The sequence below is a fragment of the Filicampus tigris genome, chromosome 7 (genome assembly GCF_054856515.1).
Source record: "Filicampus tigris isolate MCC_2025a chromosome 7, RoL_Ftig_1.0, whole genome shotgun sequence".
In the NCBI taxonomy this organism is placed as follows: domain Eukaryota; kingdom Metazoa; phylum Chordata; class Actinopteri; order Syngnathiformes; family Syngnathidae; genus Filicampus; species Filicampus tigris.
Window position 1 is genome coordinate 27,796,741 of NC_141223.1, and position 18,747 is coordinate 27,815,487.

The window sequence follows — 18,747 nt, forward strand, 5'->3', positions numbered from 1 at the left end:
GTCACTGAGTGGGAATCAATCCCACGCTGCCCGCACACAACTCAGGCGTGTGTACCACTACACTATCAGTGACTGCTTAAGATAAAATATGAAATAGAATATTGTTAACATCAGAGAGATCCTATGTATGACATATGTATTAGGTATTATATTATGCAAAACTTACTTTATTCAAAAATAAACATCATATTGTCATTACCGAAACCATAATGTCACAACCGAAACCTTTCTGTATGTGTTGGTAACGACTGTTTCGGGTTTATTATTCTCTTCAAATTTTGATAAAATATGGAATATAATATTGTTAAAATCAGAGATCCTATCCCGAAGTATCCCGATACCACTAATACATATATATATATATATATATATATATATATATATATATATATATATTTATATATATATATATATATTTATATATATTTATATATATTTATATATTTATATATATTTTCTTTTTTTTTGGGGGGGGGTTGTTTTTAAGGTCTGGTATCGGTACAGTATCGGCATTGGCCGCCACCAGCTGGAATATCCAACCAACAACGCCACCCTTTTTCGACTGAGGACCATGGTCTCAGATTTGGAGGCCTTTTAACTACCACGGCAACTTCAACCCCAGAGATAGGAGAGCCCACCTCGGAGTCCTCAGTGGAAGGTGTGTCAGTAGAATTGAGGAGTTCTTCTTCCCACCGACCCACGATGTCCCAAGTTGAAGTCAGCAGCACCCCATCCCCACTTCTTCGACATCTTCCCCCACCATCGGAGCCAACCCACCACCAGATGGTAATCAGCTGACAGCTCCGTCCCTCTCTTCACCTGAGTGTCCAAAACGTCCGGCCGCAAATCCGATGACGGTATGACTACAAAGTCGATCATCGAACTGTGGCCTAAGGTGTCCTGGTGCCAAGTGCACATATGGTCACCCTTATGTTAGAACATGGTGTTTGTTATGGACAATTCGTGATGAGCACAGAAGTCCAGTGACAGAACACCACTCGCGTTGAGATCGACGTTGAGCGCTGTCCCTCCCAATCACGCCCTTCCAGGTCATCGCCCACAAGAGCGTTGAAGTCCCCAGCAGAACGATTGAGTCCCCAGGTGGACCGCTCTCCAGCACACCCTCCAAGGACTACAAAAAGGGTGCGTACTCTGCACTGCTGTTTAGTGCATAGGCAAAGACAATAGTTAGGACCCGTCCTGCCACCCTAAGGCGGAGGGAGGCTACCCTCTCGTCCACCGGGGTAAACCCCAATGTACAGGCGCCAACCCGGGTGGCAATAAGTATGCCCACACCTGTTCGGCGCCTCTCACCCTCGCAACTCCAGAGTGGAAGAGTGTCCAACCCCTCTCAAGAGGACTGGTACCAGAGCCCAAGCTGTATGTGGAGGTGATCCCGACTATATCTAGCCGGAAACTCTCAGCCTCACACACAAGCTCGGGGTCATTCCCTGACAGAGAGGTGACATTCCCAAGAGCTAGTTTTTGTTGCCGGGGATCAGATCGCCTTGTGCCGCCGCCCAGCTCACAAGGCATCTGACCCCTTTGGCCCCACAGGTGGTGAGCCCATGGGAAGGGGGGACCCACGTTTCCTTTTCGGGCTGAGCCCGGCCGGGCCCCATGGGTGCAGGCCCGGCCACCAGGCGCTCGGTGGTTTTCAAACAAGTATTATACATGGTCTTTTTTTGTCATGTTGATCGGCTAGCCATGGCTGTCGGTCATGTAAGCAAAAAAGTTCTATTTCGCGAGTCATGATTTGCAATGAGCAGTGGAGGTGCAGCAAGCTAATGTGCAGCCAGCGCTTCAATGGGCCATCTTCACACACAGGATATGTGCCACTTAAAGGTGTCCCAGCAGGTCGGCAGAGAGGCAGCTATGGGCGTATCTATACTTGCCTTTAAGACAGAGTTGGTGAGCTAAGTGTGCTTTTATTTTGTTTAAATACTTTAAATACTGGTGTTAAAAAAACGAAGAAAAATCGGTGTATGGTACTGGTACTGGTATCACATGCAACACTAGTGTGTGGCGTCGTGTGGATGAGTGGTTGTCTGATGTCAATGTTGTGGATCGAGTGGCCCGTGATGGTGGTGGGTTTATGGCATGGGCAGGCGTCTGTTATGGAAGAAGAACACAGGTACATTTCATTTATGGCATTTTGAATGCACAGAGATACACAGATACTGACTGGTTTTCTCAGTCCCCAGGGTCCCTCACCTCCCAATTAAACAAAAGTGCACCTTTCAGAGTGGCCTTTTATTGTGGGCAGTGGTGGGCACACCTGTGCACTAATCATGAAGTCTAATCAGCATATTGATATGGCACACCTGCGAGGTGGGATGGATTATCTCAGCAAAGGAGAATTGCTCACTATCACAGATTAAGACTGGTTTGTGAACAACATTTGAGAGAAATTGTGATATAGTGTAGTGCAAAAGTTTTAGACCTTTGAGTTAATCTCTCAAATGTGAACAAAAACCAAAGTGTTTTGTTTATATTTTTGTTGAGTGTATTATAACTGCCCATTTTGTTCAGTCAACACTAAAAAATACTCCACACTCCTCACAAATGTTTACAATATTATTGTGTTGTAATGAATATGCCACAAAAGGACCATGTCCAAGATTCTACAGCCAAACCGTCTTGACACAATGTCTGCTCAAGTCTAACTTTAAAGGCAGTAAATCACCAGGGAATCAATGTATCTTGCTTTGACAAGGACCTGCTAAAACCCAAAGAAATAAACTTGTGATAGGGAGATATACTTCGTCACATGGGGAACTTCTACAGACAATTTCTTTGTGTATTCAAACTGCCCTGGACCAGATATTGTACCATCTTCCTAGCTTTTAAATTGGAGAACTCCTCATAAAACCCCCACTCTAAGGGCATCCACTTCAAACAAAATTTGACGTGCTACTGAAAGAGGCGAGCAGGAGTAATGAAGGAATTTCTCCAGGTCACAATTAAATACCGACACTCTTACAAGTGACCCTTATTCTCACTACAGATTTTGGTGGCCCATTGAGAAGCCAAATTAAATTGTTATTTGATCCAAACACATAACTCACTGCTTTAGGTATGATTTTCATGCAGTTTGTCAGTCATTTGGGGAGAAAAGACTAAATTGTGAATCACAATTTTGAATGTGGCAGCCTCTCATTCATTTCAATGTAAACTCGTACTTCATGCTGCCATTTTGTGTTTCAATGAGAGGGTACGCACCATGCCATTCTTGAATGAGAGCGCAACGATTGTCACCATAGCAATGATACATAAAGCCAAACACTGGTTTCAGAGTGCCGTGGCTTGTATATGGGAAAGTGTTGTGTACATTTGTGGCTTCAGTTAATCTGGAATAAATTTTCACTGAAATATCAATTATACTGAAAAAGTTAGTGAACGATTGTCACTTATTTATACGTTCACTCCGTGCCGTATTTTTGCCTCGACGTAGTCTCTAGAAGAAGTACTCAAACCCCCATATTCACCTCTCTTGATTAGATAACTATACATGTAACAGGCCGTTCAGGCTTTAGGGCATTTCCTCCACGCATGGAATCTGCGCTGGAAAAGATTGAGTCATTCTAAATTTGCTGCATAGTTACACATTCAGTACCGCATGCGCTGATTGAGCACAATGTATGCTAATCTGTTAGCTGTTAGTTGAGCCTTCTGACGCAATGGGCATAACACCTTGTACCTTTAGAACACTGGCATATGATAGTTGCTGAAAATGGACCTCTATACACCTATGTAGGTATTGCACCAAAAAACAGACATTTGTAGCTAGAATTGTCATTTAGAATGTTAATAATGTATAGAGTGTATTGCTGATCCGTTTAAAGTTTTCATTGAAAAAAAAAATGCTTTTTCTTTAAAAAAATGAGGAAATTTCTTGGTGAGCCCAAACTTTTGAACGGTAGTGTATGTTGAAAAATTAGATATTTACTGCAAATGATTTTGAACTGTAAATAGACATCTATGTACCTGAACAGATTCTTTCCGAACAGTGCCTTTTAACACTGCAGAAACGTTGCTGATTAAAACGGAACAGAACCAAGAGAAAATAAACAGTATTTATCTTCATTTCACTTCCCGCTGCCACCACAGTTTTTCAGTTAACGTCCATCTTTTACTACTGTACTTCCACATACCACCTAATTCATAACCTAGTGCATAGCACCCTCACCTGTTGAACTCCTCTACCTGCAGTCACATCCTGTTAATGGCAATTGTGTTGTATTGTAATGCTAGATAGAGTGACCCTAGCGGTGGAAGAAAAATCCCGCCACACCTTTATATAAGCCGCATGGTTCAAAACCTAGGAAAAAAGTAGCGGCTTATAGTCCGGAAAATACAGTATTTATTTATGTTTTATTTTACTTATTTTTTCCGTTTCTCATTAACACTCTGGTTTATTTATTTCCCTTTTGTTTGTTATTTTTATTAGATTATTCCAGTTATCTTACAGTACTTACACATTTTTCTGGTCAACGCATTTCCTAGCTCATAAGCTTGCATCTACTACAATATTTTTTCACAATTTTGGACAATTAATCATATTCATTTATATGGCACAGCGGTTTGACAAGGACTCTCATCACAATCGAGCAACTTGATTATAAGGCTCCTGAAGATATTTCATTTGCTTAGTAAAAGTTCAGCTGAATTATTTTACTCTTTTTCATTTGTTTTCATTTTTCACGGGAAATTCATTTTTTGCTTCCAGGTGACTTTACACTCAATTCCAAACACCCGTCTGGGGCCCAAACACCACTGTTATGATTTAATACTTAACATTGTTTTCATATTGCTGGTCGGGCCCATCCTGAATTGTATTATCATAAGAGCCACTGTGATTACACTGCACATGTACCCACACCGCTCTGAACACCATTCAAATTTGGTGCGCACTTTTGATTTGAATCCACACTTAACACGCCGTGTTGTTTATTTCCCAAAGCAAAGGCCTCAAATAATCATGACAATTAATTACACCACTTGATAACTTAAATTGTTGAGCGAGTACGAGCAGTTAATTAATTGCCGTTTTCAAGCACTTAATTGTCCATTGGCTGAAGGCAGCCTAGCAGCCTTTTCAACCTTGGTTGGGCCATCCCTTCCCAATCAGCTAAAGTGTGTTTACATAAATTGAATCAGACTCTGGAAAGCTGGATTTAATTAAATAATCATTTTAATTTAATACATCTCTCGAAAACAAAAGTGATGACATTTACTTACAAAAGCTCAAACATATTGTGCATTTAAATTAAGTCATCTTACTAAATTAATTTATCAAGACAATATTTCTTTGAAGGTTTTGAGTAATCAATGCGCCATCAGTTGTGTAGAACAATTTGCAAGTCGCCTTGCATTGTGTTTGTGTTCTTGGCTTCTTTCCTCAAAATAGCGATACCTTTGGTGTTTTAATTAAATCACATTCGGAACCTTTGGAGTGACCACAAAGCCAAATTTGCGAACACTTTTTGGGTGTGTATTAAACAATGCTCCCTCCGTTGCACTTTAAGTGAATGCCACTGATTAACATAAACCAAGCGTTTCTTCAAGTGAAAACTTGGGGGAGCCTCGCAAAAGTCCCAGCCCATTTGAAAACCTCAAAACGCTGGAACAACCAGTGAATGTTGTTGTTGTTCTAACCTGACAAAAAACTTTATTCTGGGTTGTGCGGAGTCAGTTAAAAGCACTGACACCAACACCCTAAAGTCAAATATCGCTCAGCTCATGAGTGACACTAAAATCAAAACCCCAAAGGACACATCCCTCGTTCAAACGCTCGGGTGCCTAGTTTTGAACCCTCTGTCACAAACACACAGTGACATAGTGACAGAATTTGACCAGATGAAACACCAGCTTGAGGCTAATGACCAGAAGGAAGTTAAGTTGACAGCACAGTTGGATGCAACCAATCATCATTTGAGCATTGTTGAAGCCAAACTTGTTGATGTCGATGCACAGTGGGACGAGGCCGAAGCTGGTGCCGCGGGTTTATGTCCAGAGCTGGGCATCGGCCCTTCGTCCCCGGTTATTCCATCCTGCATATCGCATGGGTTGATTGAATATGCAAGACAGAAGCCCGGGGACGGAGGGCCGAAGCCCAGCTCTGCTTGCTTCATGACAAAGCTGACCTGATTTGTAAAAATTGTGAATTGACTCAGACCATAATTTTGCATGAGAACAAAGATTGCAAACAAGAAAAATAAATAAGTGCCACCGCCACGGAAATTACCATATTAAGATCTGAGTTAACCAAAGTAGCCCATCGACTCTCCAGAGACTAATTGCGAAGGGTCGAGGTAGGCCACCAGTGTGTCCGCTTGTTAGATCAAAGGCTGTTCCGTGGATATTTCTATTGTTAAATCCTTAAACTGTCAATTTATTTTCCTTGACGACCCTAGGAATATTGGGGATATTGTCTGCAGGTGGCTGGGATTGAACTGCGTTCAAATTATTTGGCAATCACTACGATATGAGAGGTTTTGTCATCATGGCTCAAAATGCACAACCCAATGGGTCAAATTGAGATTTGGAATACCTTTTCCCCTCCCTGAGCCGTCACCTTACCGTGGTGGAGGGGTTTGCGTGTCCCAATGATCCTAGGAGTCAGGGGCTTTATGCCCCTGGCAGGGTCACTCATGGCAAATAGGTCCTAGGTGAGGGACCAAACCAAGCACAGCTCACAGATCCCTTATGATGAGGAGAAAAATCCCACGTTTTCCCTTGCCCAGACGAGCGCCTGGTGGCCGGGATTGCACACATGGGGCCCGTCGGGCTCAGCCGAAAAGGCAAAGTGGGTCCACCTTCCCATAGGCTCACCACCTGTGTCGGGGGCAAAGGGGTCAGGTGCTCTGTGAGCTGGTCGGCGGCAAAAGGCAGGGACTTTGGCTACAGAAACTAGCGCTTGGGACATGGAATGTCACCTTTCTGGTAGGGAAGGAGCTCGAGCTGACGTGCGAGGCTGAGAAGTTCTCACTAGATATAGCCGGGCTCAACTCCACACACAGCTTGGGCTCTGGTACCAGTCCTCTTGAGACGGGTTGGTCATTCTTCCACTCTAGAGTTGCCCAAGGTGAGAGGCATTGAGCAGGTGTGGGTATACCGCCGGCTTGGTGCCTTTACATTGGGGTTCACCCCGGTGGACGAGAGGGTAGCCTCCCTCTGCCTTAGGGTGGGGGGACGGGTCCGGACTGTTGTTTGTGCCTATGCACCAAACAGCATTGCAGAGTACCCACCATTTTTGGAGTCTTGCCGGGTGTGCTGGAGAGCGCTCCCCCTGGGGACTCCATTGTTCTGCTAGGGGACTTCAATGCTCACGTGGGCCATAATAGTGAGAACTGAAAGGGCATGGATGGGAGGAACGGGCCCTCTGATCTGAACCTGAGTGGTGTTTTGTTACTGGACTTCTGTGCTTGTCATGGGCATGAGGGTGTCCATGTGCACTTGACACCAGGACACCCTAGGCCGTTCGAAGATCAACTTTGTAGTCGTATCATCGGATTTGCGGCCGCATGTTTTGGACACTTGGGTAAAGAGAGGAGCAGAGCTGTCAACTGATCACCACCTGGTGGTGTGTTGGCTCCGATGGTTGATGGAAGATGCCAGTACAACCCGGCAGACCCAAACGTATTATGAGGGTTTGCTGGGAACACCTGGCAAATCCCGTCAGAGGGAGTTTCAACTTCCATCGGCGACGAGCTTTTCCCAAGTCGAGGGAGGCAGGGGACATTGAGTCCGAGTGGACCAGATTTCATGTCTCCATTGTCGAGGCGGACGATTGGAGCTGTGGCCATAAGGTGGTCGGTGCCTGTCGTGGCGGCAATCCCCAGACACCGGCAGTAAGGGATGCTGTCAAGCTGAAGAAGGAGTCCTATTGAGCCTTTTTGGCCTGTGGGACTCCGGAGGCAGCTGACAGGCACTGTCTGGCCAAGGGGAATGCGGCTTCGGCGGTCACTGAGACAAAAACTCAGGAGTGGGAGGAGTTCGGCGAGGCAATGTGGTTTTCGTCTGTGGACCAGTTCTACACCCTTGGCAGGGTCCTTGAGGGTGCATGGGAGTTCGCCCAACCAGTCTACATGTGTTTTGTGGACTTGGAGACGGCAGGAGATCGACAGGCGGATCGGTGCAGCATACGCTGTTATGCGGACTCTGTGTCGGTCCGTCATGGTGAGGAAGGAGCTGAGCCGAAGGGCAAAGCTCTCGATTTGCTGGTTGATCTGCGTTCTAGCCCTCACCTGTGGTCACGAGCTGTGGGTCGTGGCCGAGGGAACAAGATCCCAGATACGGGCGGCAAAGGTGGGTTTCCTCCGCAGGGTGTCCGGGCTCTCCCTTAGAGATGGGTTGAGAAGCATGGCCATCCGGGAGGGACTTGGAGTCGAGCAGCTGCTCCTCCACATTGAGAGGAGCCAGATGAGGTGCTTCGGACATCTGATTAGGATGCCTCCCTGTGAGGTGTTTCGGGCATGTCCCACCGGCAGAAGGCCCTGGGGACTCCAGGGCATGCTGGAGAGACTATGTCTCCGAGCTGGCCTTGGAACGCCTTGGGATCCCTCCACAAGAGCTGCCTTCCCTGCTGAAGCTGCTGCCTCCGCCACCCGACCTCGTATAAGCGGTAGATAATGGATGGATGGATGGAATACCTTTTGTCATAAACTATTTACACGCTGTTGCCTATTGACCAAAATTTCGGTGGAATACCATGACCTCAAAAAACTAGCAAATAAAGAGAAAGCACAGTTATACCCCCACACCGTCTGTCCAACTGTGTGAATGAATTAATTTCTGATGTGCCTTTGCCTAATGCTAAGTTGTCTAGGTGTCAAGACCAGACCAGGAGGCATTTAAAGATTATATGACATCCTACCTTTTGGCTGGAATCATTCGTCCTTCAAGAATAAGTATCCACTGCCTCTACACTCTACATTTACTTCCTTACACTCAGCTACTGTGTTTACTAAACTCGACTTGTGCAACATGTACCATTTGATCAGAATTAGTGCTGTCAAGGTATTTAAAAAATGGAGCGATTAATTCATTACAATTTGTAATTAATTTATCCAATTAATCTATTTTTATTCTCACTTAAAAATTGCAGAGAAAAGCTCCAAATGCCCCATTGTCTGTATGTATGTATCTGTATTTATGGTCGGTATCTTGTTTTTCAATTACCCAGTCATTTGCCACCTTAAGGGACTGGTTGGCACATTTATCATCCAATTCCCTGGTTTCTGTTTTCACGACGATCAGTAAAAACTGAGTTGAAGTTCCACTCACCATCAATAAAGTGTCCAGTCACTCCCAAATAACCGTGTTTGCGAGTTGAGGTCCAGTGATCTGTGGTTATAGCAATACATTTGTCTGAATCCCCCACCAAAACGTCAAGTTTTCTTTTCTTTTCACCGTCATCCATCTGGCTGATTTTAGTCATCATTGAAGTCCTGCATGGTGGTTTGATTGATGGGTCATTGGTCGCTCTTTGCAACACCTCAATTATTAATCTGTTGTCTTCAACTATGTTGATCGGCCTGTAGTTCATTGCTATTCACTTGTCAAGAACATTCATCAGCCTGTCGGTCACAGACGGCTCATACGCGGGCTGTTCTTGAGTTTAGTTTGGCGAAGTGCTTTGCAAGGGCTTGCTATATTAGCACCTTCATTGCTGTCATTAGCTGTGGCTTTGGTAGTGGCTGGCTGCTTTGCATTTATGTGGTAGGATTGAACTGCTTTCTTTGGTATTGAAGGATATGGGGTACTTCATAGTAGCCAATATGTTAGCCAAGTGATTATTGTATTGCATATGGATAATCATGGTTTCAGGTGAATCAGTATATTAGTGATACATGGATCAGATAGTAATTGTGTTATACATTTTTGGTAATGGCAGTACACGTGGTCATCATACACAGAATGCCTTCTTGAAAGATAAAATGAACACGCAACGCAGTGAGTTGTTTTTGTGAATTGATAATTGGGCTTGCGCCCTGGCGACCCAAACCTAACAACTCCAACAAATTGGTGACCCCGACGTGATCTTCCAAGGAGGAAGTCCATTGGAGATCCCGTGGCTTGCTCTTGACTCTATAATATTCTTAAGACCAGCGCCGGCAAAAAACAAAAGGTAAGGCAGTGCCTGTTGACACGAAAGCTCCCAATGCTGATTCTATCATATTGTAGAGTTGAAGAGCGCTGCTGAAAAATAGCGATAAATACTCTGAAATTCAGGAATGTATTGCTGCTTGATATTTTTTGTTGCTTGTGTGTTGATATTGGCGTTATTTGCTTAAGCAGCGTTGTATGAAGTGCTTGAGGTGTTTCAGGATTTATTGCTGTATATTGATTGATTTTTTTTGTTGCTTGCGTGTTGATATTGTGGTGTTATTTACTTAAGCAGTGTTATGTAAAGTGCTTGCAGTGTTTCAGGATTTATTGCTGTATATTGGTGATATTTGTGTTGCTTGCGTGTTGATATTGGCGTTATTTACTTAAGCAGTGTTATATAAAGTGCTTGCAGTGTTTCAGGATTTATTGCTGTATATTGTTGATATTTGTGTTGCTGGCGTGTTGATATTGGCGTTATTTACTTAAACAGCTTTGTAAAAAAGTGCTTTAAGTGTTTCTTTCTGTGTTGATATTGTTGCTTGTGTGTTATTGGCGATATTTACTTAAGCAGTGTTGTTGTTTAATTGTTCTATTGGCGCTTGTTGGTGCGATTGCTGTACAGTATGTTTAACGTAATTTAGAGAAGACAAGGGTGTGACCGTCTGGCCAACGGTAGCCACCAGAAAGGCCTGGGAGCCTTGTGCCAAAGAGGGCACCCGAGTGCCACTGGGCCTCGGAGGAACGCACAGCTGATTAGCAGCGTGTTGCGGGCGACTTCAATAACTACGGCTCGTGACATATATACAGAGTTCACAAGATAGGGCAACCGAGGATTGTCCGAGTCGCCAGTTATAATCAACATTTAAGTGTTTGAAGATTATCTGCTTTTGTCAATAATTGTGATCTTGCATGTAAGATTGTCTATTTGGAGTTGCGTTTTGCGTGCAGATTGCGCATGCATATGGAGTGTCATTTTATGGTGTCTTATTTGATTCTGGACTTGCTGTTTGGTGGTGTCTAATCGTTTCGCATGAGTTTGATTTTTGGCAACTTGTCTGTGAACTGTGGGATATTAGATTAGGGTTCCCACTGAGCAGTGGGGTGAAAGGGCTCCCCGCGTAAGAACAGCGGAGGCTCGGTGGTCGACATATGGTCGCCTGGTTAATTTAGTTGCGTACATAACTAGCGCAGGGAGTTCTCCTGGAGAGGAGATAGCCATTCAAGATATGAACTATGCTTGGTTTGAAATGTCTGTGGGAGAACAACTCGGGCTCTCGTGGCCAGGTTTGGGGGAGTTAGAGGGAGGAGATTCAGACTAAAAATTAAAAGCGATAAAGAGTGTGCAGGTCCTTGTGAGAGAGATGCACAGGACTGTAGCTTTTTCCCTCGAGATGAAGAAAAGGTTAATCTATCTAAGGTGTTGTTAAAGATTTTGGCTGCATTCCACGAATTAGCAGAGGTTGCAGATAACGAGGAAAAGGCAAATAAGAATGTGTTCAAAAACCATTGGCTGAGAGCAGCAATTAAAGTTCAGCGCAGCTGTCAAGGAGGAAAGAAAAAAACAAATCCAAACAAGGGAGCGCGGGCCAGTTGCCGCCCCCACTGCGGGAGGTGGACCAGTAAGGACCCACGATCCTCGTGATTGAAACAAGAGGGAGTTTAGGCCCCCATGGCTGAGATAATAAGCGGCACAGTAAGGTATCACGTCCAAGCCGAGCCACCCAGGACAGAGCGTTGCTCTCTCATTGGGAGGAGAGGTAGGCCAGAGAAATTCCTCGCTCTCTACGGGGATCATTCATCCACCTTGTTGTAGACGAATGGAGAACATCATGCAGGACCTCGCAGGGGCTGAAGTCCACGCGCAAACTAGGGACCGCGTAGGGGTGAATTTAGATATTTGCGGTACAGCCTTTGCTAGTAATGAGCTGTGCATATAATCTCAGAGTGCAGCGAAGGCGTGACCGAGGGCCGGGCAGCACACACAAAAAGATAAGACTACGCTTTCTAAAAACACAACCATTGCGCGTATGTCTGCCCCACTGAGGGAGGAAGCTGAGATGGAAGATGGAGCTGGAGGGAGATTTAATGACAGGGCAGGCGGCACACACACACACACTGCCACAGCAGCCCCCACCTTTGGAGAAGGAGACAGCTAGGGAACCTTATCAAACCAGACAAACAAAACATGCTGCTCTTGACCCCTCACAAACACATTCATCAATTAAAGCACCACTACTACTACCATCCACTAATAATCCCAATATTCGTGTTTATACAACTTTCAGTGTAACAGATCGTGTTTGCTTGGTGGAGAAACTCCCGCCCCCATCTAGCGGGGGTTCTGTGTTCATGCAAAAATTTACAGAAGCTACTCAAGGCATGCGTTTGGTGTTGGGGGACATACGTGCCATTTTCGGGAACCAAGCTCTCCTTCCAAGATTTGAGAAGCCTAGAGTCCATGTCTGGCACCGTAGATTTGGTCGACAGCCGGCCTGTGACGGCGGACCTTCTGGGTGGGTGGCCGTGCCGTGCGTGAAATGTATCCAGCCCACCTGGGGCCACTGTCTAACTGTGTTTTCCAGATGGGGGAGGGAGAGACTGGCTTTATCTCGTGCCAGGAGTGAATAGACTGAAGCATCTGGGGGTGACCCATCCGTTAGCCTCATTATGACTCAACTGTTCAGAGCGGCCGTGCTAAAAGGAGTTCCTCGGCCGGTGGCAGATGCCATGAGAGATAACACGTCAATGTCAACTGCAAATCCAGTCAAGTGGCGCACACACTTTTTGCACCATTATGCCAGATATATAGAAAGAGAAAAAATTATACAAGATAAAGACAAAATGTTAAAAAAGGAATTGTTGCATTAACAGGTCCAGGAGGTGAAACCTGCAACTGCGAACATCAAAAAGGAAAAACAAATGGTGCAGCAGGAGGCCCGGACTGCATCCGTGCCCTCTGCTCCTCCTGCTCTGCCTGTGGTCGCTCCGGTCCAAGGTTCTGGCGGTGCTGGCCCCACAACGAGGACGGGGCCGTAGGTATAAAGGTAGGGGTGGGGTCAGACCAAGGAGACGAGGCGGGTGCTCGTGGTTGGGGGCACTGGGCGAGGGACTGTCCCAACCAAGTGGCAACGTGGCAGGCCCAACCACAGCCAGGCACCACGCCCGTCCACATCCAAGCTCAATCTGTGCCACAGATAACGATGCCATCTCAGCAGCAGCCATCTTTGCCTCAGCTGCCTGCACCACCAGTTCGCTTGGCACTGCCGGTGCCCGTGCATACGCCTCCTAAAGCTGATCTGCTATATTATATTGCCGCTATATTCGGGCCAATTCCCTGCCCGCCAAAAGGGGTGCCCGGGGAGCCTCGATGCGCAGGGTCTGGCAGACCCCTGTGTTCCGGTGATGGTGAATGTACAACAACTATCCACGATGATCGATATGGGGGCAAGATACTGAAGCCTGCGTGAACTGCCTCCACATCTTCCAGTGAGTGACTGCTCTGTCACCCCTTTGGGCTTTTCGGGACTGAATCTCTGCCATTGTCTGACCGGCTGCTGTGAAAGTGGGGGAACAAACATTGACTCATGCATTCATCTACTCACCCAAATGTCCAGTGAATCTTTTTAGACGGGACATGCTCATTAAGTGTGGAGCAAGCGTCTTTTATGGGCCAAGGGGGCTTCAAATTGCTTTTCCGGATGGGACTTAAATGGACTGTGTGCAGCCACCGGGAAAGGCATATGTCATGCTCTCCACTGCTGCTGTGGCCGAACAGGATGAGTACGCTGATATCTATTGGGTGGCCCTGAACCTTGAGTCCCCTTCCACAGACGCCCTCTTCCAACTCTGGTCTGCGTGGCTTAGCAGCCTGCACCCCTTTAATCCACCCATTGACCCACTTCATTGCACACTATACTATGATCACACACACGATTTGGTCTATCAAGATGCTTTTTCTACGACCCGTTGGGAATTCTAAAATTTAAATTAAATAAACCAGAACGAGGTGAACCTGAAATGCTTCCAGAACCCCCAAGGGTCAAAGTGTTTGACATCCAGATTTTGACATTGCTGCAGAGGTATTTTGCATCCACAGGAGTTGCCCCAACCGATTTCTGGGTACAGGCAGCCGTGGATGTTGTTAAACGTACTGGAGCAGTTAATTGTATTGTTTGCGCACCCCCCAGACCGCTTCTGCAAATTGTTCCCTCGGTTTTTGGATCAACTAGGGCTCTCTTTCATTTCATAAAGCCATCACCGAAGCCCAATTGGTTTTGCATGTTTGAAGTAATGACGAAAGATCCGGTGAGTCCAGCCTGCCATCCGTACGATGTAATCTTTCCGCGTGTCCCCGATGTCGATCCTCCGATATTCCAAGTTTCAGGTGGGTAATCATATTTGTATAATAAGGGACTCCTTGGGGAGGACGCAGGTGGGGAAAGCTCCCGGCAGGCCGGGTTACCCTCAAACGTTGTTCTCACGTGTACAATCTGACAGGCAATGTTAGTGCGGACAGATTCAGTATAACGAGGGCGGACATCTGGTGGTGGTGTGGGGGAACTAGGTTGCATGGGTGGTTGGTTAAGACATGGACAGGTGTATGTGCGTTGATTTCCCAAATTTCGCCTGTCACTATTTTTTTCCTAGGGCAAGAGGGTCTGCAAGATTGCCCTCTGACCCCCGGGTGGAACAACCTCCGAAGGGTTCACCAGGATTATCTTTCCGATGTGACCCGGGTTGCTTCGCCGGTCTATATCAATGCGATTGGGGTTCCACGTAGGGGGCCAGATGAGTATAAATTAGTTGCTCAAGTTGCGGACGGATTTGAATCTATCTTCTTATGGGTTTATCCCTAATAAAAATTTTGATCGAATAAACTATCTCTATTATAATCAGCAGAGGCTGACCAACTACACGGCAGACACAGTGGCCGCGATTCATGGGCAGCTGGCTGCGACTTCCCTGGTGGCCCACCAGAATCGTATGGCGCTAAACATGTTTCTGGTTGAGAGGGCGGAGTGTGTTCCATGTTTAAGGACGAGTGTTGCACATATATTTCATATAACACAGCACCGGATGGCAGCCTCACTCGTGCACTCCAGGGGCTAAGGACATTCTTTCTTTAGAAATGGCATCACACTCGGGGCTGGACCAAAAGTGGTGGGAAAGATGGATGTCTTCCTGGTTTGGTAAATATAAGGGTTTGGTAGCATCGGTTTTGGGATCACTGATTGCAACTATGGGCATCTTTGTTCTTTGCGGATGTTGCTGTATTCCGTGCATCCGCTCTCTTTGTAATCGCGTCATTATTACTACAGTGGAAGGTAAACTTGAAATGGTCCCCGCACATCAAATACCAGTAGCTAAGGTGGGCCCTTCAACTATGTTACTGTGTACTGATTCAGATGATACGGATTCGGAATAAACTACCAGGTTTGGGGGTAGCGCGCCCCAAAAGTAACATGCTACAGTAATATATTACATATAGCAGTACTGAAGTACACACTTTACACTAAAAATGTCTATTACAATTGCGGAATTTGGTGGTGCGTGGCAAACATTTTTTAATGTGTTTTTTTTCAAGAGGGGGCGGTTCATTGCCTCACTTGTGCAAGGGGCTATTGGATTGAGCAATCACTGCAGTCACAGTTGCTTGTAGGTCTGTGAATGTCACATAGTGAAGTTGGGCTCCTTTTAATGACTTCGTTTGTGTTCATATGATAGACAACAGCGTTAATGGCTGAGAAGCTACTGTTTCTGACACCAATTATGGTCGTGGTTACATAAAATAAGATGGAAAGCAATTCAAAGTAAAGAGTAACGGAAATATTGCTAACAAATAAGAGTTATTGTGCTTTTTAGATATGGTTTTAATGGATTTAGTTCCGTTAATCGCAGGACGTAAGACAGTGGTCATTACAACTAACTGAACTTTGAACGACTCTTAGTATTAGTAATATTACTATGATATTTTCTTTGACAAACTTTATCAATGCATATTTCTGCTTTTATTACACACGCTTTGTCTATCCATCTATCTGTGTTGCTAGATCAAATAGCAAGTATATGTCATCAAGCACTATTGTTTGTGTGAAAATTAATTCGAGAAAGTTGAGGATTTCATATATGCTTTAAAGTCTGAGATTATTTATTTAATGGATAAAATATCAGTTCCAGTGTAAAAAAGAAAAATCTTATTGATACAAATATTGATCAAGGGCCAATATTATAACCAAAACCCTAACCCTATCTCCCACCATAAAGTCAAAATATTTAAGCCCCACTTTAGAGTTATGCTTCTCGTTACAAGTTCATCTTACCAGCTACAGTATGGTAACAAATTTCATTTTTTCTTTTTAGAGCGTCAAAGTCATTATTGAATAAATTAACCTCTGCTTTCAAAGAAAAAGGTAACTTAAATTCAACAGTAACACATTACTCTACAAGTAGAATTATATTGTGAAAAATGTATTACTAACCTGGGTGACACCACCTGGGTGGTGTCGTGAGAGGGGGTGTAGCTCTTTCTCAAAATACAAGATACCAACTTCCAAAATTATATTAGCCTCAGTAAATGAGATTCCTGAGAGGGACTGCAACAAAGTTCATCGTGTTGTCGGCCTCAGTAAATGAGGCCATAAATGACTTTGTGAAGGATACGGGGTACTTCATATTAGCCAATATGTTAGCCAAGTGATTATTGTATTGCATATAATCATGGTTTTAGGTGAATCAGTATATTAGTGATACATGGATCAGATAGTAATTGTGTTATACATTTTTGGTAATGGCAGTACACATTTATGGTCATCACACAGTTAGCTAAATATCATTACACATAAGCAGTCATGAGTAAGCTCACAGACACACACACACACGTAGACCCACGCACCAACAGGCATTCATTGTTATGGACACTTTTATCTGTACACGCAAAAACATACAAGCTTGTGGAGAGGAATGTGGCCTCGAGTGTTTCACAGGGCTGAGTCCTTGGGACTCTGGAGCCGCCAGCCAAGGGCAGGACTCAAGGCGCCAGGATGACCGAAGACTTGGGAGTGACACGCCACGGAGGGAGAAGATTTGAGTCTACCGACATTTCTGATTAGATTCCTCTGTTAGGGCAGTATGATATTATGATGTATGTATATATGTGAGGGCTGCATTTTAGAGCACAGTACGCGTTGACAATGGCTGCATAGCGGCCGTACGCGTTTACAACAGTGCCACGTGACAGGGCTGGCAAGGTCAGTGAGGTTGAGGATTGGAAAGAAGGAGGAGTAGCTTGCCACGTCCACAGGAGTTATATAAAGACTTATATAAGCGGCCTCAATAGCTTCCAGATGTGCAGCAGGGCGGGGCTACCAACAGTATAAATAGGGGGAAAAGACACAAAAAGCTCAGTTGCACAACTAGATGGACAGGCGCAAAGGACAAAAAAGACATTTTGCCATTCAGAAGAAACTCGCAGCAAAAAGACCAAGAACAGAAGAACAGGAGGAAGACGAGCAAGAAGGCGCACAAGAAGAGCAACAGCAGCAAAGTGAGTATGAGCGAGAGCAAATTCCTGATCCGAGACGCCAGAGATGAATCCAATATGTCGAAAGAGGATCCTTACGGACGTAAAGAAGCTTTTGCTGGCCAAATATCACAGCTCACAATTTCTGCTGACTCAGGAGGGACTAATATTTCACTGCATGAGGTTCAGACTGAAAAACACCATGGTAAAGGGGGACCCTGAACCAAATGGTAACGCTGACCAGGTTTCCAGAAGCCTCAATGGACCTGCAAGACCTGCTGGAGCTCAGGAAACTGGAAAATCACTACAGGGTCCCGGACTTCGAGAGATACTACCAAGACCTGAACAACGACAACAAGGATCAGGAGGAACAGACAGAGACGATGCAAGCGTCATCGGCGTCGACGATCCTGCTAGAGGGGGAGGAGGAGAACAATGCCTTTCAACTCTACGAGGACCAGAACAAGACTGGAGAGAGCACACAATAACGCTACAGACGGTCTACTGCTCGGACGACGTATCAGAAGACTTCAAAGAGACTTCAAAGAGGCGTGCACACAAGCCAACTACAACGACTACATGAAATTGATCACACAAGTAACGATACACAACTTTGACGCCATCGTGATCACCATCGAGACCGTGAGTACCCTTTTGGAATGGCTCGAACGTAACTCGCAATTATGGCTCGTATCAAGCGAGTTATCGGAAGGCAACGTGCTCCACTACCACGTGCTCATGTCGACTTCCAAACGGTCGGACCATATAAAACGTACTTTCAATCAGTGCTTCCACAATGCTGGATGCTTCAAAAGCCAGAAGATGAGATCGTTGCCTGCTCTCCTCCGAAACATCTCCAAACAGCGCATGTCTGAATGGACCAACAGCTAGGTGCTGGAGGCGTCAACCATCGCCACCTACAGCCCGTTGGTACACTGGCAGTCGGAGGAAAACATCAAAAACCCGATGACCAAAGACATCATGCACATCATGCACAACTACAACGCGCTGACCTTACAGGAAATGCTGGAGAGAGCTCCGGAGATCATAGAAAATCACCTACACAAATCCAACCTGCAGGCGGTCATACACAACTGCAGGCTATACTACCTGAC

At 45.3% G+C, this 18,747-nt stretch overlaps 1 protein-coding gene across 23 annotated transcripts in view; it reads right to left on the reverse strand.

Annotated features, from left to right (window-relative positions):
- brip1 (BRCA1 interacting helicase 1) overlaps positions 1 to 18,747 on the reverse strand; it is a 302,307-nt gene that overhangs the window by 152,677 nt on the left and 130,883 nt on the right. The window lies entirely within an intron of this gene.